This window comes from Balaenoptera borealis, assembly GCF_965194805.1.
Source record: "Balaenoptera borealis genome assembly, contig: HAP1_SCAFFOLD_1360, whole genome shotgun sequence".
In the NCBI taxonomy this organism is placed as follows: Eukaryota; Metazoa; Chordata; class Mammalia; order Artiodactyla; family Balaenopteridae; genus Balaenoptera; species Balaenoptera borealis.
The window spans coordinates 30317-55745 of NW_028122861.1; the positions used below are offsets into that span (position 1 = coordinate 30317).

General features: G+C 45.6%; 1 pseudogene across 1 annotated transcript; it reads right to left on the reverse strand.

The window, feature by feature from the left end:
* Positions 1-11275: 11275 nt before the first annotated feature.
* On the reverse strand, positions 11276-12435 carry LOC309621996 (heterogeneous nuclear ribonucleoprotein A3 pseudogene; annotated as a pseudogene). Its single transcript has one exon. The product of its transcript is annotated as a heterogeneous nuclear ribonucleoprotein A3 pseudogene (transcript).
* Between the last annotated feature and the right edge of the window lie 12994 nt (positions 12436-25429).

Genomic DNA, 25429 nt, shown 5'->3' on the forward strand with positions numbered 1-25429 from the left:
AGTCTCTGCCCCTGCCGTCAGTTCGGCATCGGCTACTGGTACCCCTTTCCAGACACTCATGGGTAGTGCCTACCTTTACCAACATTCTAGCACGACTATGTTATCTGGAGTTACTGACCACAGCCAGATCTCCACTTCAGCTGCTTCCTATCCAGGTGTTCTTGAGTGGGACATCACAGCAAGCACTGAAAAGAATTCTTCTTCACTCGGAGACTTTACTCTGGCACTCACTGACCGCCACACAGCTGCCTCCTCCATGTCTCTGGCAGCCCAGTATGATAAAACTTCAGACGCCAAGAACATGGTCCCTCTACATCCATCGCTTTCTGCCAGCCTTGCTCAGGGAACACCATCTCAGATTCCAAATCAGGGGCAGAGCCGCCTGCCACTTCCCTGCCAGGAAGGGAGCCAGGTATATTACTATAACCAAGGCACACTGGGGTCTTTACTGTATGGAGAACTTGGCTCCTGCCCGCAATCCTACGGCTCGGCGTCATACACAGGAAGTCGGGCCTCTGGGCAACCAGAAATGGGAATGGGACTGAAGGAGATTCAGCCCACAAATATCCGACCACCAGCTTCCACCTCTGCAGTCTGCCACCCTGTGTCTGCTCAACGCATCACAGAAACAAGTTTTCAAGGTGAGTATAACAAACGCCAGAGAAAGTTGAAGAATGAGGTCGGCATTCAAAAATGGGGTCAAATCGACAGCTGGGAAGGGGTGTAGAGGCCGGTAGAATTTAGATCCTGAGCCTTTAATAACCACTACCTTCTCTCAGTGCTCTCTGTTTTTAGACTCTATATGAGAACACCTAGGGCTTCCCTGGTGGCGCCTGCCAATGCAGGGGACACGGGTTCGAGCCCTGGTCTGCGAAGATCCCACATGCCGTGCAGCAACTAAGCGCATGTGCCACAACGACGGAGCCTGCATTCTAGAGCCCGTGAGCCTCAACTACCGAAGCCCACGTGCCTACAGCCCATGCTCCGCAACAAGAGAAGCCACCGCGATGAGATGCCCGCACACCGCAACCGAGAGTAGCCCCCGCTAGCCGCCAACTAGAGAAAGCCCGTGCACAGCAATGAGAGACCCAGTGCAGCCAAAAAAATAAATACGTAGAATAAATAAGTTCAAACAGTAAATAAATACATAAACATAAATTACAAAAAAAAAGAACACCTAATGCAGGTGGGAAGGTGGGAGGGCCACTGCAGAGGTCATCTATGCTACATGTACAAGAACCCCGAGAGCACACCAATCGGTACCACACTTTTCACTGCTGTAGCCGATCATTCCCCCTGTACTGCCACACTGTAGCACTCCCTTCCCTCATCTACTGCTATAGTCTCTTTGGAAGGTGTTTCAGAACTCTTGTTATCAGAGTGCCAGTTGAACTGTCCTCACTTCCTTCATTTATACCAGGATTGAAGACCTTGTGGTCCGAGATCCTGTCCAGAGAGCAAGCAGGCTAAGACTCTGTCTTTGTTGATGTATTTCATCAGAAAGGGCTCTACCCCCTCTCCTAGTTCATGGTGTGAAGTGTTCTTGGCCTCTCGGGAAAGTGGGGAGAATGGAAAGGACCCTATATGAGAATGCTAGGCTCTGTAAAACATTTCAGGTTTTTAAAAATAAGACTCATTTTGTATTGGACTGACAACAGTCCTATGAAATACAAAGAAAGCCGAGAATCAGTGACAGGAAAGGATCACCAGTAAGAACTACAGCAGTCACCGCTTACCTCGTAGCATAGGGCACTGTCCGTGATCCTTAAGAAGAGTTAGTAGAAATGCCTTGCCCATCTTGCCCCTGAACCCCTTGAAAGGTACACGACTGCTGTGTTGGTGTTTAGGGGGAGCATCTCACTTACCAGGGACTGACTTCTCCCTTGATTCCTCTGTAGTGATGGAGACTTCCCCGCTGATGAAAAATTCCCTGGGATTGCAACCTCCAAGCCAGACAGCTTTCCTATGGAATGACAGAGAACTTGTCAAGGTGAAACACCAGTCTGCGGGAGAAAGGGAGGAAGAGAATGATGGAAATCGTTTCTGGGAAACTATTTTTACATTATGTGTTGTTTGTTCCCGGTAAATAAACTGAAATCTTCTTAACAGTAAAACAAAATCTAAACCACTAAAGCCAATAATACAGGAGTATAACGTTTGAAAAAAATTTCTTTGGCTGCGCAGCATGTGGGATCTTAGCTCCCCAACCAGGGATTGAACCCACGCCTGCTGCATTGGAAGCGCAGAGTCTTCACCACGGGACCACCGGGGAAGTCCCAGGACTATCACTTTTAAAGGAGAAGGTACAAACCCCTCGGTTCTATGAACTGGAGATTTTTAGTAAGAAGTCAATATATTTGTTGTTAGGCACATTTTATGTTAGGCTGTCGCCCTGCACAGGATGCAGGCGCCTTGAAAATGGAAGTCATATCCCTCTATAGTACGTCCCTCTTCTTTCTGCTTTGCAGTTTGCTGCTCCACTTGTTCAACCCCACCTAGTAATAACCTATACTTCCCTTGTTCCTGTTTTCCCATCTGGAAAACAGACAAAAGGCAACCAAACAACGCAAAGGTCTCAACAAATAAGGGATATCCAAAACCAGAGATGGCCAGAACTTCTGTACCCCTGATGAAATAGTCCTCATACAAAACCTGATAATCAAATTCCTTAATGCTAGGAATCACAGTGAAAAATAGTATCTGAACTGACTTCTGTCAGATGAGTGAGAACTAAGGTTAATTCAGTGTATCTGAAGCATAGAAAGTGAGGGCAAAAGTGGCACAAGATGGGGCTAAAGCAGAGAGGATTCTAGACCACGCAGAGTCTTAAAGGCCAACACTGTGTTTTCTATTCTCAAAACAATGCTTGTGAGCGATGTTTATGAGCAATGTTCCAACTTGCTTTGAAGGTTTTTTGTGTGAAGAATGGATTGGAAGGAAACAAGATATATGGACACCAGTTAGGACCTAATCACAACACACAGGCAAGTTCAGTATTAGGGTGTTGAGGGAGAGCTGACAGATTCCAAAGAAATTCAGGAGATGAACTGAAGCGGGCTTAATGGGGTAGGAGATGGAGGAAAGGAAGGTCTTAGGGAATTAAAGGGTTTACTGCACACATGAGCAAAGTCTCAAAATTAATCATTTGAACGTACAGAGGTAGATCTCTCAAATGACTCCGGTTAGGAAGCAACGGTACGCCCTTTAGAATTCCTAGAGACAACACAAATCAACTGTTTCGATGGAAAATTCGGCGGGACCGGTGCGTTTTTTCACTCCAACTTAGCTCCAGTTCCTATTACTCACATCTTCTGTGCCAAAACAACACAGCTGGAGGAACTGAAGGGGATTCCGTTTTGGTAATTAAGGAGTGTCCCCAACACTGACAGTCCCATCTTAAAAAGCACTCCCTCTGCATTTTACCCGAGGAGCAATGGCCAGAGCCTCCCTTTGAAAACGATGGGCAGAAATGAGAACATCACACACTGTCCCTTTCAGCTACTGTGAACTGAGCCGCGAGACGACCAATACCCCCTGGCACAGCGCGGACGGGCCAGCGCGCGGGGGCAACAGGGACAGGAGACAGCACAAGAGACGAAGCCCAGGCCCAGGGGCCAAGGCCTATTACCTTTCCGGCATGTGCAAAACATAAAACAGAAGCAATATTGTAACAAATTCATTAAAGACTTAAGAAAAAAACAAAAATCAGATGCTAAAGTGCCTACTCTAACCACTATACTATATTGCTTCTATAAAACAAGCACTAAACCTCAGATACAGAAAAAAACCCTTTTCGTGTCCTCACACCTAGGTCAAAATTACAAAGCGTTAATTCAGGAGACAGAAAGGGAAGGAATAAATCTGAATGAATCTGAGTCAGAACACAGTGCTATATAACCTTAGGCAAATTCCACAATACCCATGCCTCAACATGGCAAATTCCACAATACCCATGCCTCAACCTCCCTATCTATAAAGGAGTTAACCACACCAGCGCTAACCATTACTTGCCTCCTGGTAGCTTGTGAGTGTTAATTAATATTTGTAATAAATACACAGATCATCAGTTGAAAGAAACAAGGAAAACTACAGCGTTATTATTATTGCCTTGTTGCTAGAGCTAAACACCACAAATCAACATAAATAACTTATGTACACCAAGAATGTAGGGTTTGAATATGTACTTTGAAAGGCCATCATATAATTAGTTGTTTCACCTCTAATTGCTTTTCCTTTTTTTTTTTTTTTAATTTAAAAAAGCAATACAGGGACTTCCCTGGTGGTTCAGTGGTAAAGAATCCGTCCTGCAATGCAGGGGACGCGGGTTCGATTCCCGGTCGGGGAACTAAGATCCCACATGCCGCGGGGCAACTAAGCCCTCGCACCAAACTACTGAGCTCGCACACCTCAATGAGGTAGCCCACGTGCAGCAAACTACAGAGCCCACGCGCTCTGGAGCCTGCACGCCACAACTACAGAGCCCACGTGCCACAACTAGAGAGAGAAAACCCGCACGCCACAACTAGAGAGAAGCTCTCATGCTGCAACGAAGAGCCCGTGCGCCGCAACGACAATAAAGATCCCACATGCCTTAACGAAGGTCCCGCGTGCCGCAACTAAGACCCAATACAGCCAATCAACCAATCAATCAATCAAGTGGGGCGGGGGGAGCAATACAGGAATTTCCCTGGCAGTCCAGTGGTTAAGACTCCAAGCTCCCAATGCAGGGGGCACGGGCTCGATCCCTGATTGGGGAACCAAGATCCCACATGTGGCACAGCGTAGCCGAAAAAAAAACAAAAAAAGCAACACATACCCTACGGCATTTATCCCAGAGAACGCATGTTCGCACAAAAAAAGGTACACAAATGTCCACAGCATCTCTATCAGTAATAGTCAGGAAATGGGAAAAAAAACTCAGATGTTCTTCAATGGGCAAGTGATTAAACAAACTGAAGTACAGCCAAACCATGGAATACTACTCAGCAATTAAAAAGAAAGCGGCACTGGGACCTCTCTGGTGTTCCAGCGGTTAAGACTCTGCACTCTCAATGCAGGGGGCCCAGGTTCCATCCCTGGTCAGGGAACTAGATCCCGCATGCTGCAACTAAAGACCCGCACAGCCAAATAAATAAATAAATAAATATTTTTTTTAAAAAAGAGGAGCACTGTTGATTCATGCAATTTGGATGACTCTCCAGGGAATTACACTGATTGAAAAAGGCCAATCCAAAAGGTTGCATACTGGGAATTCCCTGGCGGTCCAGTGTTTAGCACTCAGCACTTTCACTACCTGGGCTGGGTTCAATCCTTGGTCGGGGAACTAAGATCGCACAACCGGCAGCGCAGCCAAAAAAAAATTTTTTTTACTTAAAAAAAAAAAAAGGTTACACACTATATGATTTTATTCACATAACATTCTTTTTTTTTTAATTAATTAGTTAATTTATTTTATTTTTGGCTGCGTTGGGTCTTCGTTGCTGCGTGTGGGCTTTCTCTAGTTGCGGCGAGCGGGGGCTACTCTTTGTTGCAGTGTGCGGGCTTCTCGCTGCGGTGGCTTCTCTTGTTGCAGAGCACGGGCTCTAGGCACGCGGGCTTCAGTAGTTGTGGCACGTGGGCTCAGTAGTTGTGGCTCCCGGGCTCTAAAGCGCAGGCTCAGTCGTTGTGGCGCATGGGCTTAGTTGCTCCGCGGCATGTGGGATCTTCCCGGACAAGGGATCAAACCCATGTCCCCTGCAATGGCAGGCAGATTCTTAACCGCTGCGCCACCAGGGAAGTCCCACATAACATTCTTGAAATGACAGGTTGCCAGGGACAGATAGGGCCGGGGGAGTGGGAGACGGGCCATCTTCCCCAGGGGGTATTTTCCCTTGATCATCTGCACAAAAACTTTATTGCAACTTTATCCACTGCACTATCAGATCATTATGATTTGGTGGGGAGTGGGGGAGCAGCAGTGGCTATAAAATGGCATCAGGAGAGATCCTGTGGGATGGAAATGTTCTCTATCTTGACTGTGTCAATGGCAATACCCAGGTTGTGACAGTATACTATGATTCTGTAAGATGTTACCATTGGGGAAAACTGGGTAAAGGACACACAGGAGCTATCGCACTATTATTTCTTACAACTGCATGTAAACCTACAATAATCTGGACACAAAAAGTTTAATCAGAAATGAAGGCAACACATGCCTCTTGTAACAAGTAAAACAATAGTCTGTGGTCAGTCTCTTTCTCTACCCGTCCCATTCCCTCCCTCTTGAGATAACCATGCAAACTCACTGCTCATACAAACAGGCATGCATTTAATACTTTCTGTTTACTGTATCAAAATGGGATCATACATACTACATATTACCCTGCAGCCTACCTTCTTCACCCATCATCCCTATATCATAGAGAGCTTAAAAAAAAAAAATTTTTTTTTAAGTGCCAAGCAGGATGGCAGGTATAGAAAATTTTCTGACTAGGGCAAATCTGACAAATGTTTACCGTGCTAATGTGCCATAGCTCAGCCAGGTGCATTCAGTGAGAGCACAATATGCAAGTAGCATTCTAAAGAGATCTGCAAAAAATGCAAGGTCTTCAGCAGCTCTTCGAGGATCCCATCCCCCTCTCTGCCTCCTCCATGGAACCATCCCATGGAGGTTGAACAGTTTAACTCCATTTGCCCCTCCTGCTGTTTGTGCTTTCGTTGTATACTTCTGTTCTACATCTCCACAAGACATTATTATTGTCACTTATTTACAAAATAACATATAAATATAAAGGTGTATGTACCTGGGTATATGTACATGTATATATTAGACACACACACACTTTAAGTGCTCTTTGTTCTTTCCTGCAGTTGTGTTCTTTTTTTTGGGGGGCGGGGGGGGCAAGTTTTTATATTGGTAAAGTTCTGTACTACTAGAAATATAAGATTTGAAAAGAAAAGTGAGACTTGAGGATCATCTGTGGAGCTTATCCTCATTCTCCTGCTGACGCATTATGTGTTTATAATTTGAGAACTGCAGATAAATACAAACTGGTCTTCTCCATACTTGCTCACTAAGGAATTCCTCATTTCTAGGAAACGTCTATTTCAAGGAAAGGAAACAAACAAAAACACCTAGTGCACTAGATGATTAAAAGGTACACATTTTATAGCCTGAGTTCGAGAAAAAAATTACCCAAGAAACGGCCTTTTTCCCTAGGAGCCAGCTTCTACTAGGGGAGTCTAGGGTTCTCTAGGCAAAGAAAAAAAACTTGCCAGTTTAAACAGAATAACAGAAACGTTCAGCCAATCAAATATACAGAACTCATCACTTGCAGTGAGGAATGAAAGGCCTGTATCAACAGAAACAATAAATGGCACCGGCAACGTCTGCAACAGAAAACAAACAGGAAATCCTTTAAAAAGCCAAAATTGCAAAGACAGATGAACAGGGTATGAAATTACACGCCGGGCAATGCACCTGTTAAAGGAAAAGAGGCGCACACCAAGTCTGAAGTCTTAAGAATTCGGTGTTTAACACTACTTCTGCATGCTGCCCAGCAGAAAACTCGGGTCCTGGCTTAATCCACAACGCACACTTCATTTAAGGAGGTGAACTGCTTGGTCTGACTCAGTTTCTTATTCTGTAAAATGAATGCAACACAGCTGTCGTGAGTCCCCAAAGAATTCTGCACAAACGCTTTGTAACTCCAAAGTGCTGTGCAAATCAGAGCAGCCCTTCTCTCCTTCACATTCGTTGGACTTAGAATTTCAGAAGTTTAGCTGAAAATACAGACGACTCGGAAGCAAGGGACTGAGAGTGGCCCACACAGGTGGAAAGAAATGCAGAAACTGGAGCACCTCATACAAACCGCAAGAGACCACGTTCACGTGCACACGTTATCAGTGACAGAAAACGCCACCGGTAGCAACTGTAAACCACTGAGAGGACCAGCAACGACATGTGTCCAAATCCAGCCGGCAGCACAGCCTCGTCGGCGGCAATGCCTTAAACACAGCTCCCCGCACTCCGCGGCCTAACAAGATCCACTTTTTCCAAAAAGTTTAGCAACTTGCCAAGTACACTGGCGTAGTTCACCTTTTTTAATTGCTAAGCAAACATGCAGGGGAGTTGAGACAATCAAGGGAATGTTCAGCCTTCCTCAAAAATAAGATCCAGGAAATTCACGTTTTGCTTGAACAGTTTCATGTCTAAAACTGATCACAAACCTCTGTTTGATGTTGTTTTCTCGCTGCTGGCCAATGAGCCCGGGAAAGAGAACCAATTCTTTCAAACAGGGAGGGCTCTCTGCACTCTTCAGCTAAACCAGCGAGGCTTTACCACCGTCACGTTTAAAATAATGAGGAGGATGCCTCCATAGAGTTTACCGGGCTGCGCTAATCACGAGGGGCCTCGGGCGCCCAGGGCGGATCCCAGCGCCGGTGGCCGCGGGACCGGACGCCCTCCCCGGGACCCCCCCAGGACCCCCTCCCCGGGACGCGGCCGCGGGACAGGACGCCCCCCAGAACCCCTGCCCGGGACGCAGCTGCGGGACAGGACGCCCCCCAGACCCCTGCCCGGGACGCAGCTGCGGGACAGGACGCCCCCCAGAACCCCTGCCCGGGACGCGGCCGCGGGACACGAAGCTCCCCCCTCCCCAGGAACCCCTCCCCAGAGCGCGGGCCTCGCCGCCGTCTCGCAGCACCCGCCGCGCTCACCGCGGGCCGGGAGCCCCCTCAGGCCGACTGGCCCCCGCCCGCCGCCCGGCCTCCCTCCGGCCCGCGCCGCCCGCCGCGCTCACCGCGTTTTTCTTCTGCACCATCTTGTCCATCTTCTTGGCAATGCGGACCACCTCGTCCTCCATGGCCCTGGCAGGCCTGCCCCGCGCCGGGCCGCGGGGGACGGGAAACGAGCGGAGCTGGCCGGGCGGCAGGTAAGCCCAGGCGTCGGCGAGGGCCCTCACCAGGCGTCACCGAGGCGCTTCTTCACTCACGACGACTGCGACGGCGGGGGCGGCGGCGGCGGCGGCGCTCCTCCCACGCAGGCAGCGCCAATCGAGCTCCCAGCTCGCGGCGGCGACGGCGGCGGCGCTCCTCCCACGCAGGCAGCGCCAATCGAGCTCCCAGCTCGCGGCGGCGACGGCGGCGGCGCTCCTCCCACGCAGGCAGCGCCAATCGAGCTCCCAGCTCGCGGCGGCGACGGCGGCGGCGCTCCTCCCCCGCAGGCAGCGCCAATCGAGCTCCCAGCTCGCGGCGGCGGCGGCGGCGGCGCTCCTCCCCCGCAAGCAGCGCCAATCCAGCTCGCGGCGGCGGCGGCGGCGGCGGCGCTCCTCCCCCGCAGGCAGTGCCAAGCGAGCTCCCAGCTCGCGGCGGCGGCGCTCCTCCCCCGCAGGCAGCGACAATCGAGCTCCCGGCTCGCGGCGGCGACGGCGGCGCTCCTCCCCCGCAGGGAGCGCCAGTCGAGCTCCCAGCTCGCGGCGGCGGCGGCGGCGCTCCTCCCCCGCAGGCAGCGCCAACCGAGCTCCCAGCTCGCGGCGGCGACGGCGGCGGCGCTCCTCCCACGCAGGCAGCGCCAATCGAGCTCCCAGCTCGCGGCGGCGGCGCTCCTCCCCCGCAGGCAGCGCCAATCGAGCTCCCAGCTCGTGGCGGCGGCGGCGGCGGCGGCGGCGGCGGCGGCGCTCCTCCCCCGCAGGGCAGCGCCAATCGAGCTCCCAGTTCGCGGCGGCGGCGGCGGCGCTCCTCCCCCGCAGGCAGCGCCAAACGAGCTCCCAGCTCGCGGCGGCGGCGGCGGCGGCGCTCCTCCCCCGCAGGCAGCGCCAATCCAGCTCGCGGCGGCGGCGGCGGCGGCGGCGGCGCTCCTCCCCCGCAGGCAGTGCCAAGCGAGCTCCCAGCTCGCGGCGGCGGCGCTCCTCCCCCGCAGGCAGCGCCAAGCGAGCTCCCAGCTCGCGGCGGCGACGGCGGCGGCGCTCCTCCCCCACAGGCAGCGCCAATCGAGCTCCCAGCTCGCGGCGGCGGCGGCGGCGGCGCTCCTCCCCCGCAGGGAGCGCCAGTCGAGCTCCCAGCTCGCGGCGGCGGCGGCGGCGGCGGCGGCGGCGGCGCTCCTCCCCCGCAGGCAGCGCCAATGGAGCTCCCAGCTCGCGGCGGCGGCGGCGGCGGCGCTCCTCCCCCGCAGGCAGCGCCAAACGAGCTCCCAGCTCGCGGCGGCGGCCGCGGCGGCGCTCCTCCCCCGCAGGCAGCGCCAATCCAGCTCGCGGCGGCGGCGGCGGCGGCGGCGCTCCTCCCCCGCAGGCAGTGCCAAGCGAGCTCCCAGCTCGCGGCGGCGGCGCTCCTCCCCCGCAGGCAGCGACAATCGAGCTCCCGGCTCGCGGCGGCGACGGCGGCGCTCCTCCCCCGCAGGGAGCGCCAGTCGAGCTCCCAGCTCGCGGCGGCGGCGGCGGCGGCGCTCCTCCCCCGCAGGGAGCGCCAATCGAGCTCCCAGCTCGCGGCGGCGGCGGCGCTCCTCCCCCGCAGGCAGCGCCAATCGCGCTCCCAGCTCTGTTCTTTTGTTTTTTTTTTTTTGAATTCTGAGATTTTTCATTTGAAGTAAATCTTAAAGCTATTAAATTCACAAATATGCTAATTTAAATACCCAATTCTATTATCTAAAACACACATTGCAAACATACAAATATCTATTCTCTCCACATGTCAGAGCCCATTCATTTCATGGTTTGGAAATGGGGAGAATAGATCCCCTTAAACTGCAAGTCAGCAGGTGTTTCTTTACAGTTAACTTTAGCAAAATTCATACAAAATATTAATGAACAATGATCTTCTTTACTTGTTAACTCACAAGGAAACACCTTCAAAACTGCATTTTGTTAAAGTTTCTGTACTAAAATGTAGAAAAACTGAACTACACAAATATTGAAAAGTTTAAAATTCCTTAATTTTTTATTCCTGGTACCACTACCACAATTTACAGGGCAATATACCTGATGTAATGAAAAGAAAAAGACAAAGCTACAACAGATAAAAGACCTCAGGAATGTACATCTAATTGACCCTCCGTTGCATGAATCAATAGCTGCACTTTTTGCAAACTGTGGCTAGGACAGTCCTGAACAAGAAGGGTTTCCTGTTTAAGCTGCAGTAACTTTTCTGACTATGGATCATCGTTCCTTCTGCGGCAGGTTTTTACAGTTCCTCTAATGCATTTGGGACGACTGTCTCAAAGTAACCTGCAGCTTTCCTGACAACTCCTCGCTCTCTCTCCTGCTAAGAACTGTAGCCCTTTTCTTCTGAGTTTTGAGAACCTTCTGCTACCATATCCACCACTTCCACCACCAGATCCATAACCACCACCATAGGGACTTCCCGAGCTTCTTCCACCAAAACTGCCCCCCTTCATGGGTCCATAATTTGATTGCTGTTGTCCACTATAATTTCCAAAATCATTATAGCTCCCACCACCACCACCATAGTTACCTCCAAAATTTCCTCCTTCATTGTAAGCATCATATCCTCCACCACCGCCACCATATCCACCATCTTGGTTTCCATATCCTGGTCCACCACCACCATAGCCTCCTCTACTACTGTAACCAGGACCACCACCATCGTTACCACCGTCGCCTCCAAATCCGTTTTATCCACCATCACCTCCTCCATAACTACCTCTGCTGCCACCACCTCCACCACCATAGCCTCCTCTTCCACCAAAGTTTCCACCACGGCCAAAGTTACCTCCACCACCTCCAAAGTTTCCTCCACGACCCATAAAGTTGCCAGATCCACCTCCACGACCTCTCTGTGATCCAGCAGATTGCATTTCTTGTTTAGAAAGGGCCTTTTTCACTTACAATTATGCCCATTAATAGTGTGGTATTTCTGAACAACAATTTTATCAACTGTATCATGATCATCAAAAGTTACAAAAGCAAATCCTCTCTTTTTTCCACTCTGCCTGTCTTCCATAACTCCTATGGTTTCAATCTTGCCATACTTTTCAAAGTAGTCTCTCGAATTACATTCTTCTGTATCTTCTTTAATACCACCAACAAAAATTTTCTTCACTGTTAGACGGGCACCAGGCTTTACAGAATCCTCTCTAGAAACAGCTCTCTTTGGTTCCACTACACGCCCATCAACCTTGTGTGGTCGAGCACACATTGCTGCATCCACCTCTTCAACCCAAGAGTAAGTCACAAAACCAAAGCCCCTGGAACGGTTTGTCTGGGGGTCTCTCATCACCACACAATCTGTAAGTGTGCCCCATTTCTCAAAATGTTCTCTTAAGCTATCGTCTGTAGTTTCAAAGCTCAGACCACCAATAAACAGTTTTCTCAACTGTTCTGGTTCCTTTGGATCATGGCCCTCCTCCCCCCGGCGGCGGCGGCGGCCGGAGTCGGGCTGGGGGCGACCGGGCGGCGGTTTTACCTCCGTTTTGAGACCGGACTCGCCTCTTCCAACTCGAGTTCAATATGGGACCGAGAGCCCAGCTCTGTTCTATGTTGGGCCATTTTACTTCAGCCCAAAAAAATTTCTTCTAGTATTCCCTAAGGTCTGCTGGGGATCAGTTTTCTTATTTTTCATTTATCTGTATTTGATTTTTTAAAATTGATTCCAATTTTCTGTTGAGATTCTCCATATTTTAATCTATTAATCCCCATCTTTTACTCTCAATATAGTCATTTTAAAGTTCTGTGCTAACTCCAGAATCTGAATTCCCTCTAAATCAATTTTTCTTGGTTTTTTTTTTTTGTTTTTTTTTTTGTCTTAAGTTTTAGTCACTTTTTCCTGCTTCAGGAATTTCATAATTTTTGATTGTGTGCTGGACGTGGTGAATAAAAAATTCATAGAGACTGAAGATGCTATTACTTTGCACCAGAGAAGATTTACCCTTTTCTCTGTTAATCAGAGTGGCTGATCATTTCAGTCATTTCAGGAATTTTACTAGGTCAGAACTGGGTTGGAGCTTTAGTTGTCTCATCCTACCTATGATTTTTCCTAATTTGTGGCCTCCCTGGATTTTTGCTGTGAGCCTGACAGGTCTTTGATTCTTCAATAAATACAGTCAGTTATTGACTTCAGTCTTTCAGATGTTTGAATTCAGCTCTTTAGGCTCTCAGTTCTCACAGCTTCAGAGTATGGCAAATGTAAGGAGAGACCAGCTATGTATTTGTTGCCGTTACACTTTCTCAGTGAAAATTTGTCTCATAAACACTGAAACATTGCAGATGACTTCACTTTTTCTGACTCAGCCCCCTTCTTGGGGATGGCACTTCTGGGTTTTTACTGTGAGTCTGGTAGGTCTCTAATTCCTCACTTTGGAAAGTTCTCTCCCTCAGGCATTAGGTATTTAGCTTCCTGCTTTATATAGGTTCAAAAACTGGCAAATGTCTTGAAGAGGAGACCTAATGATTGTCACAGGCCCCTTTATCTAGCGGGATTTGGTTTGTTAGTGCCATGACTGTGCAGGAAATTTCACTCTGCTTTCTTGGCTCAGTCCCCCATCATCCTATACCACCCTGACACTAAGGAAATGTCCTGTGGGGGAAATCGGCTTGACATTCTGCTAGATTTCACTCCATCATGCCAGCAAATGAGTTCATCAAAAGATATGGTGATTTCTCTTTTCCAGTGGAGTATGTCTCCCTACACCAAACCCCTGCTCCAAATCTCTAAATGTCCCTCTCTAGCATATTAGTTGATATTGTTTCTTGATTGCTTCCTTAGCTCGATGATCTTTTATTCAAGTTTGTTTGCTCGTTGCAGCAGGAGTGATGGCCTGTGCCTACCTAGTGCAGGCATATTATTATGGAGATATGGCTTTGGTCCCAGACACCACAATAAGGAGAATATCATAAGAAAGCAAGTCACACGAGTTGTTTGGTTTCCCAGTGCATGTACAAGTTATGTTTATGCTATACTGTAGTCTATTAAGTGTGCAATAGCATTATGTCTAAAAAAAGTACATATCTTAATTTGAAAGTAGACTTTAAGAATGCTACCCATCATCTGAGCCTTCAGCAAGCTGTAATCTTTTTGCAATAGTAACATCAAAGATCACTGATCACAGATCATGTAACAAGTATAATAGTGAAAAAGTTTGAAATATTGTGAGACTTACCAAAACATGACATAGAGACACGAAGTGAGCAAATGCTGTTGGAAAAATGGCACCACCAGTAGAGCTGCTTGACACAGGGTTGCCACAAACCTTCAATTTGTAAAAAAAAAAAAAAAAAAAAAAAAAAAAAAAAGCATTATCTGCAAGGTACAATAAAGTGAAGTGCAATAAAGTGAGGTATGCCTATACATCCTGCCTCAAAGCAGAAATCCTATTTAGATCACCTTTAATTTCTCTCTATGATATATCAATAGTTTTCTATTCTAATAGGGTTCTTACATTTTTTATTACACTTATTATTAGGTATATGATGTTTTGATGATAATGTAGATGGCATATTTTTTAGTTTTTAATTTTATAACTTTTCAGACACAGAAAAATGTTAGTGGAATTTTTTAATGTTTGGTCTCTTATCTGGCAACTCTTCTAAAAACTAACTGATATTCTAATAAGTTATCTGTAGATGGTTTTGGATTTTCTGTATCCTTAATTATATCAACTATGGAAAGTGACAGTATGATTTCTTCCTTTCTTAGCCTTATATTTCTGATTTCTTTTTCCTGCCTTACTGCTAATGCCATTTAATACTTTTACTAATAGGTTGAATAGAAAAGGTAAGAGTTGGCATTCTTATTTTGTTCCTAATCTTACAGTGGACGTTCTCCACATTTCACTATAAATAGGATGGTGGCTCTAAAGTTTTTTGTAGTTTCCCTTTGCTATGAGTTTTTAATCATACATAATTATTGAATTTTATCAAATGCTTTATCTGACTATACTGATATGATCATATACATTTTCTCCTTTATTTTATGGATGTGGTGCATGACATTTATTGATATTTGAATGTTAACTCACCTTGCATTTCTGGAGTAAAACAACTTGGTAGGAATTCACACACACACACACACACACACACACACACACACACACATTCACTCACTCACACACTCTACATTTGATTGTCTAACATTTTGTGTATGATTTTTGCTTCTGTATACATAAGGGAGATGGGCCTATTTTCTTTTCTCATAATTGTCCTTTTAATTAGTGAATAGTATATAGAGGGTAGAGATTTAAAAGACCTTTTAAAAGGTCTTCTTCTTCTGTGATATAATACAATACAGTATTACTCCATTTTTTAAAAATGACCTTTTTCATTTTCAAATAATTTCAAATCTGCAGAAAAGATACAAACAGAGTTCCCTTTACCTCTCTCCCAGTTTTTCCTATTGCTAACATCTTATACTACCATAGTATATTTTTCAAAATTAAAAAGCCAACATTTATACATTACTATTAACTAAACTTAAGACTTTTTTTGGATTTCACCAGTTTTCCTGTTAATGACCTTTTTCTGTTCTAGGACCCAATCCAGTATATCACATTCCACTTAGTTAGTTGTCATGTCTCCTTAGTCTTCTCTGGTCTATGACAGTTCCTCATTCCTTCCTTGTTTTTCATGATTTTGACAGTCTTGAGGAATATTTGTCTGATATTTTGTAGAATTGTTCTCAGTCTGGGTTTGGCTGATGTTTTTCTCATGATTCGACTGGAGTTATAGGTTTTGACAAAGAATACCGCAGAAGCGAAGTAACCGTCTCATCACATCATAACAGAGAGTATGTAGTGTCTCCGTGACATCACTGGTGATGTGAAACATCATCACTTGCATAACATGGTGTTTGCTTGGTTTCTCCACTGTAAAGTTACTTTTTCTCCCATTTTATACTGTCTCTGGAATTCAATCATTAAGGCCAGCCCAGGACTGGACTTAAGGGGAAGATTAAGCTTCACCTCCACCTCCTTGGGGAGGAGATGGATGCCGGGGGGGGGCGGGGGGGAGGTTACCTACATATGGAATTCTTCTGTTGGCAAGATTTGTCTTCTCCCTCCCTCCTATTATTTATTTATTTATACACTCATTTATTTACTCCATTATGTTTTAATATGGATTCTTTATAATCTATATACATAATTACAACCTTAAAAACCTCTGGTTCCCCCACTGACATATAAACTTTTTGAGGAAAGGCTCTGTTTCTTTTTTATTTTTGTACACTCTATGCGTTTAGCATAGTCCCCTAATTTATAGTGGACTTCCAGTAATTATTTTTTAATGGATATCTTTCCACTTCAACTGAAAAGTACCCTTTCCTTATATAATAGCATTCTAAATCCAAAATAAAAGTAGATTTTAAAATAAGTAAAAGTAAACTCATGCATGATCACCCTGTAATAAGTATGTAAAAAAGCACAGGGTACTGCAGAAATAACTTAACCATTTGAGTTGGATGTGTCTCCAAAAAATATTGAAGCCACATTTGGAAAGAAATTACAGTATTTGATAAGCCAAGGATATGACCTGCTGTGTGCTTTCTCTTTTTTGTTCAGATCACCAAAGGAGATTAAGACCCCGTTTTCTCCCTTCTCTGGAAAATTATCATCTGATGCAGTCACTCAGATAACAACAGAGAGTCCAGGAAAAACCATGTTTTCATCTGAGATTTTTGTTAATGCTGAAGATCGTGGACATGATATTCCAGACCTCAGTACACAGAAGTTGGGCAAAGTTCCTGTCAAGTTTGCTTCATCATCTTCAGTCCAACAGATTACTGTTCTTCATGGCACAGATGGTAAGAGAATTTTAGGTCACATTACCAACTTTTGTGTGTCATTAACTAAGAAATTTCTTGATTGGGTCTTTCTAGTTAGAAAACCTAATTTTAATTTTAAGCATTAGGTTGTACATGATTAAAACATCTTTTATTTACATAGCTATGAAGAGAATATAATTTATTATGTTTTTACTTCAATTTCTAGTGAAGTTAACAACCTATGTGAAACTCATGCTACTTGTGGCTGACGTATTTTCAACTCATAATACTTGTCATAAGAATGCAAGTAGTTCATGAAAACATAAAAACTATAGAGGTTCAATTTTAGGGAGGTAGATAACTATTTGGCATTGTTTCTTTTACTATTGTTTTGCATGATACAGTGAACAGATAGCAAACACAATACCAGTCTATTTCTTGCTCAAGAAACGTTGAGCAGGGACCCAGGTTGACTGTGACTCTGCTTTCTTTAAAACATGGAACCTTGGATTCATCATCATAGTCAACTGGAAGGGACGAAAAGCATGGAGGAGCACATGTTGGGAGGCTTTTATGGGCTAGGCCTAGGTGTGGCCCACATCACTTTCCACTGACTAGGAATAGTTTAGCTGTGCTTTCCAGGATGAAGAAGAAATGAGTTTTGGTGAACAGCTAGCAATTTCTACCATAAGGTCTACATTTAGAGTGTTCCTATGCTATCATGACAGTGATATTTTTATAGTGCTTATACTATATAACATTCAAAATTATAGCAAGTTATTTTCTTTTTCAGACCAGTAACTGGAAAGTTAAGTTCCCATTCTACCTCCAAATGAGGGTGGGAACTTTCAATTACTAATTTTAAAGTATTCAACAGTTTGTACAAATCTATTCAAAATATATTTTAAGTTTTCCTACTTGTGCAAAAAGTTTACCTGTCTGTAGGTATAAATGGAATATGCCTAAATGTATAAAGAAAATTGCTTAGTTCCACATGTAAATTGCACTGAATTTAATTTGAATAAATACATTTATATGTTGAAATGGTTATATTTCTTTTCTTTTTTTTTTTTTTACTTTTATTTATTTTATTTTTGGCTGTGTTGGGTCTTCATCGCTGCGTGCAGCCTTTCTCTAGTTGCGGCGAGCGGGGGCTACTCTTCGTTGCGGTGCACGGGCTTCTCATTGCGGTGGCTTCTCTTGTGGTGGAGCACGGGCTCTAGGCGCGTGGGCTTCGGTGCATGGGCTCAGTAGTTGTGGCTCGCGGGCTCTAGAGCGCAGGCTCAGTAGTTGTGGCACATGGGCTTAGTTGCTCCGCGGCATGGGGGATCTTCCCGGACCAGGGCTGGCACCCGTGTCCCCTGCATTGGCAGGCGGATTCTTAACCACTGCGCTATCAGGGAAACCCGAGATGGTTATATATCTTATACATTTTTATTGTGATATAAAATTATGCCCCCCAAATGTATAGTCTAATCAATATCACACAGAACACCTTTAATGTGTCAGTTACCTATTGCCACCGTGATACTGTATAAGAACCTCGAAAATCTCAGTGCTTCGTAACAACAGACATTTGCTTTCCTCACTCATGGGCTTATGAGTCAGTTGGAGTTTGGCATCAGGATGCAAAAACGGTTTGGGTCTGTTCCACATGCCTTGTACTGAAACCCAGGCTACTCTGGGTATGCTGTTTTCATGTTGGTGGCAGAGCACAGGAGAGGAAATCCAACTGTGAAAGTGTATTTTATACCTCTTCTGACATCAAATGGATCGGTCTACATAGAGCCCACAGTTCACGGTCTTACCTTTACATACAGGTACTTGGTAGAAAGGACTCCTTTAAAAGAGAAATATTATTTGGTTTAATAATAAAAGATTTTTAACTCTGTGGATTCAGAAGTAAAATTTTAAAAAATATTTTAAAAGTATACAGAATAGGGCTTCCCTGGTGGCGCAGTGGTTAAGAATCCACCTGCCAATGCAATGCGGGGGACACGGGTTCGAGCCCTGGTCTGCGAAGATCCCACATGCCGTGGAGCAACTAAGCCCATGTGCCACAACTACTGAGCCTGCATTCTAGAGCCCGTGAGCCGCAACTACCGAAGCCCACGCGCCTAGAGCGCATGCTCCGCAACAATAGACGCCACCGCGATGAGACGCCCGCACACCGCAACCAAGAGTAGCCCCCGCTAGCCGCCAACTAGAGAAAGCCCGTGCACAGCAATGAAGACCCAGTGCAGCCAAAAAAATAAACACATAGAATAAATAAGTTCAAACAATAAATAAATAAATAAACATAAATTTAAAAAAAAAAGAACACCTAATGCAGGTGGGAAGGTGAGAGGGCCACTGTAAAGGTCATCTATGCTACATGTACAAGAACCCCGAGAGCACACCAATAGGTACCACATTTTTCACTGCTGTAGCCGATCATTCCCCCTGTACTACCACACTGTAGCACTCCCTTCCCTCATCTACTGCTATAGTCTCTTTGGAAGGTGTTTCACAACTCTTGTTATGAGAGTGCCAGTTGAACTGTCCTCACTTCCTTCATTTATACCAGGATTGAAGACCTTGTAGTCCGAGATCCTGTCCAGAGAGCAAGCAGGCTAAGACTCTGTCTTTGTTGATGTATTTCATCAGAAAGGGCTCTACCCCCTCTCCTAGTTCATGGTGTGAAGCGTTCATAGCCTCTTGGGAAAGTGGGGAGAATTGAAAGGACTCTATATGAGAATGCTAGGCTTTGTAAAACATTTCAGTTTTTTAAAAATAAGACTCATTTTCTATTGGACTGACAACAGTCCTATGAAATACAAAGAAAGCCGAGAATCAGTGACAGGAAATGATCACCAGTAAGAATTACAACAGTCACCGCTTACCTCGTAGCTTACGGCACTGTCCATGGTCCTTAAGAAGAGTTAGTAGAAATGCCTAGCCCATCTTGCCCTTGAACCCCTTAAAAGGTACACGACTGCTGTGTTGGTGTTTAGGGGGAGCATCTCACTTACCAGGGACTGACTTCTCCCTTGATCCCTCTGTAGTGATGGAGACTTCCCCGCTGATGAAAAATTCCCTGGGATTGCAACCTCCAAGCCAGACAGCTTTCCTATGGAAAGACAGAGAGCTTGTAAAGATGAAACACCAGTCTGCGGGAGAAAGGGAAGAAGAGAATGATGGAAATCGTTTCTGGGAAACTATTTTTACATTATGTTTTGTTTGTTCCTGGTAAATAAACTGAAATCTTCTTAACATTAAAACAAAATCTAAACCACTAAATTCAATAATACAGGAGTATAACTTTTGAAAAAAATTTCTTTGGCTGCGCAGCATGTGGGATCTTAGCTCCCCAACCAGGAATTGAACCCACGCCTGCTGCATTGGAAGCGCAGAGTCTTCACCACTGGACCACCAGGGAAGTCCCAGGAATATCACTTTTAAAGGAGAAGTTATAAACCCCTTGGTTATATGAACTGCAGATTTTTAGTAAGAAGTCAATATATTTGTTGTTAGGCACATTTTATGTTAGGCTGTCTCCCTGCACAGGATGCAGGCGCCTTGAGAATGGAAATCATATCCCTCTATAGTACGTCCCTCTTCTTTCTGCCTTGCAGTTTGCTGCTCCACTTGTTCAACCCCACCTAGTAATAACCTATACTTCCCTCGTTCCTGTTTTCCCATCTTGAAAACAGACAAAAGGCAACCAAACAACGCAAAGGTCTCAACAAATAAGGGATATCCAAAACCAGAGATGGCCAGAACTTCTGTATCCCTCATGAAACCTAGCCCGGTGTTCAATATGTAGGTATCATTAATACATGCGTGTTGACTGAAACAGTTTAAACTCAATTCTTCCACTTCCCAGTTTAGTTTTAGTCCTCATACAAAACGTGATAATCAACTTGCTTAATGCTAGGGATCACAGTGAAAAATAATATCTGAACTGACTTCTGTCAGATGAGTGAGAACTAAGGTTAATTCAGTGTATCTGAAGCATAGAAAGTGAGGGCACAAGTGGCACAAGATGGGGCTAGAGAAGCAGAGAGGATTCTAGACCACGCAGAGTCTTAAAGGCCAACAAACACTGTGTTTTCTATTCTCAAAACAATGTTTGTGAGCGATGTTTATGAGCAATGTTCCAACTTGCCTTGAAGGTTTTTTGTGTGAAGAATGGATTGGAAGGAAACAAGATATATGGACACTAGTTAGGACCTAATCGCAACACACAGGCAAGTTCAGTATTAGGGTGTTGAGGGAGAGCTGACAGATTCCAAAGAAATTCAGGAGATGAACTGAAGCGGGCTTAATGGGGTAGGAGATGGAGGAAAGGAAGGTCTTAGGGAATTAAAGGGTTTACTGCACACATGAGCAAAGTCTCAAAATTAATCATTTGAACGTACAGAGGTAGATCTCTCAAATGACTCCGGTTAGGAAGCAACGGTACGCCCTTTAGAATTCCTACAGACAACACAAATCAACTGTTTCGATGGAAAATTCGGCGGGACCGGTGCGTTTTTTCACTCCAACTTAGCTCCAGTTCCTATTACTCACATCTTCTGTGCCAAAACAACACAGCTGGAGGAACTGAAGGGGATTCCGTTTTGGTAATTAAGGAGTGTCCCCAACACTGACAGTCCCATCTTAAAAAGCACTCCCTCTGCATTTTACCCGAGGAGCAATGGCCAGAGCCTCCCTTTGAAAACGATGGGCAGAAATGAGACCATCACACACAGTCCCTTTCAGCTACTGTGAACTGAGCCGCGAGACGACCAATACCCCCTGGCACAGCGCGGACGGGCCAGCGCGCGGGGGCAACAGGGACAGGAGACAGCACAAGAGACGAAGCCCAGGCCCAGGGGCCAAGGCCTATTACCTTTCCGGCATGTGCAAAACATAAAACAGAAGCAATATTGTAACAAATTCATTAAAGACTTAAGAAAAAAACAAAACTCAGATGCTAAAGTGCCTACTCTAACCACTATACTATATTGCTTCTATAAAACAAGCACTAAACCTCAGATACAGAAAAAAACCCTTTTCGTGTCCTCACACCTAGGTCAAAATTACAAAGCGTTAATTCAGGAGACAGAAAGGGAAGGAATAAATCTGAATGAATCTGAGTCAGAACACAGTGCTATATAACCTTAGGCAAATTCCACAATACCCATGCCTCAACATGGCAAATTCCACAATACCCATGCCTCAACCTCCCTATCTATAAAGGAGTTAACCACACCAGCGCTAACCATTACTTGCCTCCTGGTAGCTTGTGAGTGTTAATTAATATTTGTAATAAATACACAGATCATCAGTTGAAAGAAACAAGGAAAACTACAGCGTTATTATTATTGCCTTGTTGCTAGAGCTAAACACCACAAATCAACATAAATAACTTATGTACACCAAGAATGTAGGGTTTGAATATGTACTTTGAAAGGCCATCATATAATTAGTTGTTTCACCTCTAATTGCTTTTCCTTTTTTTTTTTTTTGAATTTAAAAAAGCAATACAGGGACTTCCCTGGTGGTTCAGTGGTAAAGAATCCGTCCTGCAATGCAGGGGACGCGGGTTCGATTCCCGGTCGGGGAACTAAGATCCCACATGCCGCGGGGCAACTAAGCCCTCGCACCAAACTACTGAGCTCGCACACCTCAATGAGGTAGCCCACGTGCAGCAAACTACAGAGCCCACGCGCTCTGGAGCCTGCACGCCACAACTACAGAGCCCACGTGCCACAACTAGAGAGAGAAAACCCGCACGCCACAACTAGAGAGAAGCTCTCATGCTGCAACGAAGAGCCCGTGCGCCGCAACGACAATAAAGATCCCACATGCCTTAACGAAGGTCCCGCGTGCCGCAACTAAGACCCAATACAGCCAATCAACCAATCAATCAATCAAGTGGGGCGGGGGGAGCAATACAGGAATTTCCCTGGCAGTCCAGTGGTTAAGACTCCAAGCTCCCAATGCAGGGGGCACGGGCTCGATCCCTGATTGGGGAACCAAGATCCCACATGTGGCACAGCGTAGCCGAAAAAAAAACAAAAAAAGCAACACATACCCTACGGCATTTATCCCAGAGAACGCATGTTCGCACAAAAAAAGGTACACAAATGTCCACAGCATCTCTATCAGTAATAGTCAGGAAATGGGAAAAAAAACTCAGATGTTCTTCAATGGGCAAGTGATTAAACAAACTGAAGTACAGCCAAACCATGGAATACTACTCAGCAATTAAAAAGAAAGCGGCACTGGGACCTCTCTGGTGTTCCAGCGGTTAAGACTCTGCACTCTCAATGCAGGGGGCCCAGGTTCCATCCCTGGTCAGGGAACTAGATCCCGCATGCTGCAACTAAAGACCCGCACAGCCAAATAAATAAATAAATAAATATTTTTTTTAAAAAAGAGGAGCACTGTTGATTCATGCAATTTGGATGACTCTCCAGGGAATTACACTGATTGAAAAAGGCCAATCCAAAAGGTTGCATACTGGGAATTCCCTGGCGGTCCAGTGTTTAGCACTCAGCACTTTCACTACCTGGGCTGGGTTCAATCCTTGGTCGGGGAACTAAGATCGCACAACCGGCAGCGCAGCCAAAAAAAAATTTTTTTTACTTAAAAAAAAAAAAAGGTTACACACTATATGATTTTATTCACATAACATTCTTTTTTTTTAATTAATTAGTTAATTTATTTTATTTTTGGCTGCGTTGGGTCTTCGTTGCTGCGTGTGGGCTTTCTCTAGTTGCGGCGAGCGGGGGCTACTCTTTGTTGCAGTGTGCGGGCTTCTCGCTGCGGTGGCTTCTCTTGTTGCAGAGCACGGGCTCTAGGCACGCGGGCTTCAGTAGTTGTGGCACGTGGGCTCAGTAGTTGTGGCTCCCGGGCTCTAAAGCGCAGGCTCAGTCGTTGTGGCGCATGGGCTTAGCTGCTCCGCGGCATGTGGGATCTTCCCGGACAAGGGATCAAACCCATGTCCCCTGCAATGGCAGGCAGATTCTTAACCGCTGCGCCACCAGGGAAGTCCCACATAACATTCTTGAAATGACAGGTTGCCAGGGACAGATAGGGCCGGGGGAGTGGGAGACGGGCCATCTTCCCCAGGGGGTATTTTCCCTTGATCATCTGCACAAAAACTTTAATTGCAACTTTATCCACTGCACTATCAGATCACTATGATTTGGTGGGGAGTGGGGGAGCAGCAGTGGCTATAAAATGGCATCAGGAGAGATCCTGTGGGATGGAAATGTTCTCTATCTTGACTGTGTCAATGGCAATACCCAGGTTGTGACAGTATACTATGATTCTGTAAGATGTTACCATTGGGGAAAACTGGGTAAAGGACACACAGGAGCTATCGCACTATTATTTCTTACAACTGCATGTAAACCTACAATAATCTGGACACAAAAAGTTTAATCAGAAATGAAGGCAACACATGCCTCTTGTAACAAGTAAAACAATAGTCTGTGGTCAGTCTCTTTCTCTACCCGTCCCATTCCCTCCCTCTTGAGATAACCATGCAAACTCACTGCTCATACAAACAGGCATGCATTTAATACTTTCTGTTTACTGTATCAAAATGGGATCATACATACTACATATTACCCTGCAGCCTACCTTCTTCACCCATCATCCCTATATCATAGAGAGCTTAAAAAAAAAAAATTTTTTTTTAAGTGCCAAGCAGGATGGCAGGTATAGAAAATTTTCTGACTAGGGCAAATCTGACAAATGTTTACCGTGCTAATGTGCCATAGCTCAGCCAGGTGCATTCAGTGAGAGCACAATATGCAAGTAGCATTCTAAAGAGATCTGCAAAAAATGCAAGGTCTTCAGCAGCTCTTCGAGGATCCCATCCCCCTCTCTGCCTCCTCCATGGAACCATCCCATGGAGGTTGAACAGTTTAACTCCATTTGCCCCTCCTGCTGTTTGTGCTTTCGTTGTATACTTCTGTTCTACATCTCCACAAGACATTATTATTGTCACTTATTTACAAAATAACATATAAATATAAAGGTGTATGTACCTGGGTATATGTACATGTATATATTAGACACACACACACTTTAAGTGCTCTTTGTTCTTTCCTGCAGTTGTGTTCTTTTTTTTGGGGGGCGGGGGGGGCAAGTTTTTATATTGGTAAAGTTCTGTACTACTAGAAATATAAGATTTGAAAAGAAAAGTGAGACTTGAGGATCATCTGTGGAGCTTATCCTCATTCTCCTGCTGACGCATTATGTGTTTATAATTTGAGAACTGCAGATAAATACAAACTGGTCTTCTCCATACTTGCTCACTAAGGAATTCCTCATTTCTAGGAAACGTCTATTTCAAGGAAAGGAAACAAACAAAAACACCTAGTGCACTAGATGATTAAAAGGTACACATTTTATAGCCTGAGTTCGAGAAAAAAATTACCCAAGAAACGGCCTTTTTCCCTAGGAGCCAGCTTCTACTAGGGGAGTCTAGGGTTCTCTAGGCAAAGAAAAAAAACTTGCCAGTTTAAACAGAATAACAGAAACGTTCAGCCAATCAAATATACAGAACTCATCACTTGCAGTGAGGAATGAAAGGCCTGTATCAACAGAAACAATAAATGGCACCGGCAACGTCTGCAACAGAAAACAAACAGGAAATCCTTTAAAAAGCCAAAATTGCAAAGACAGATGAACAGGGTATGAAATTACACGCCGGGCAATGCACCTGTTAAAGGAAAAGAGGCGCACACCAAGTCTGAAGTCT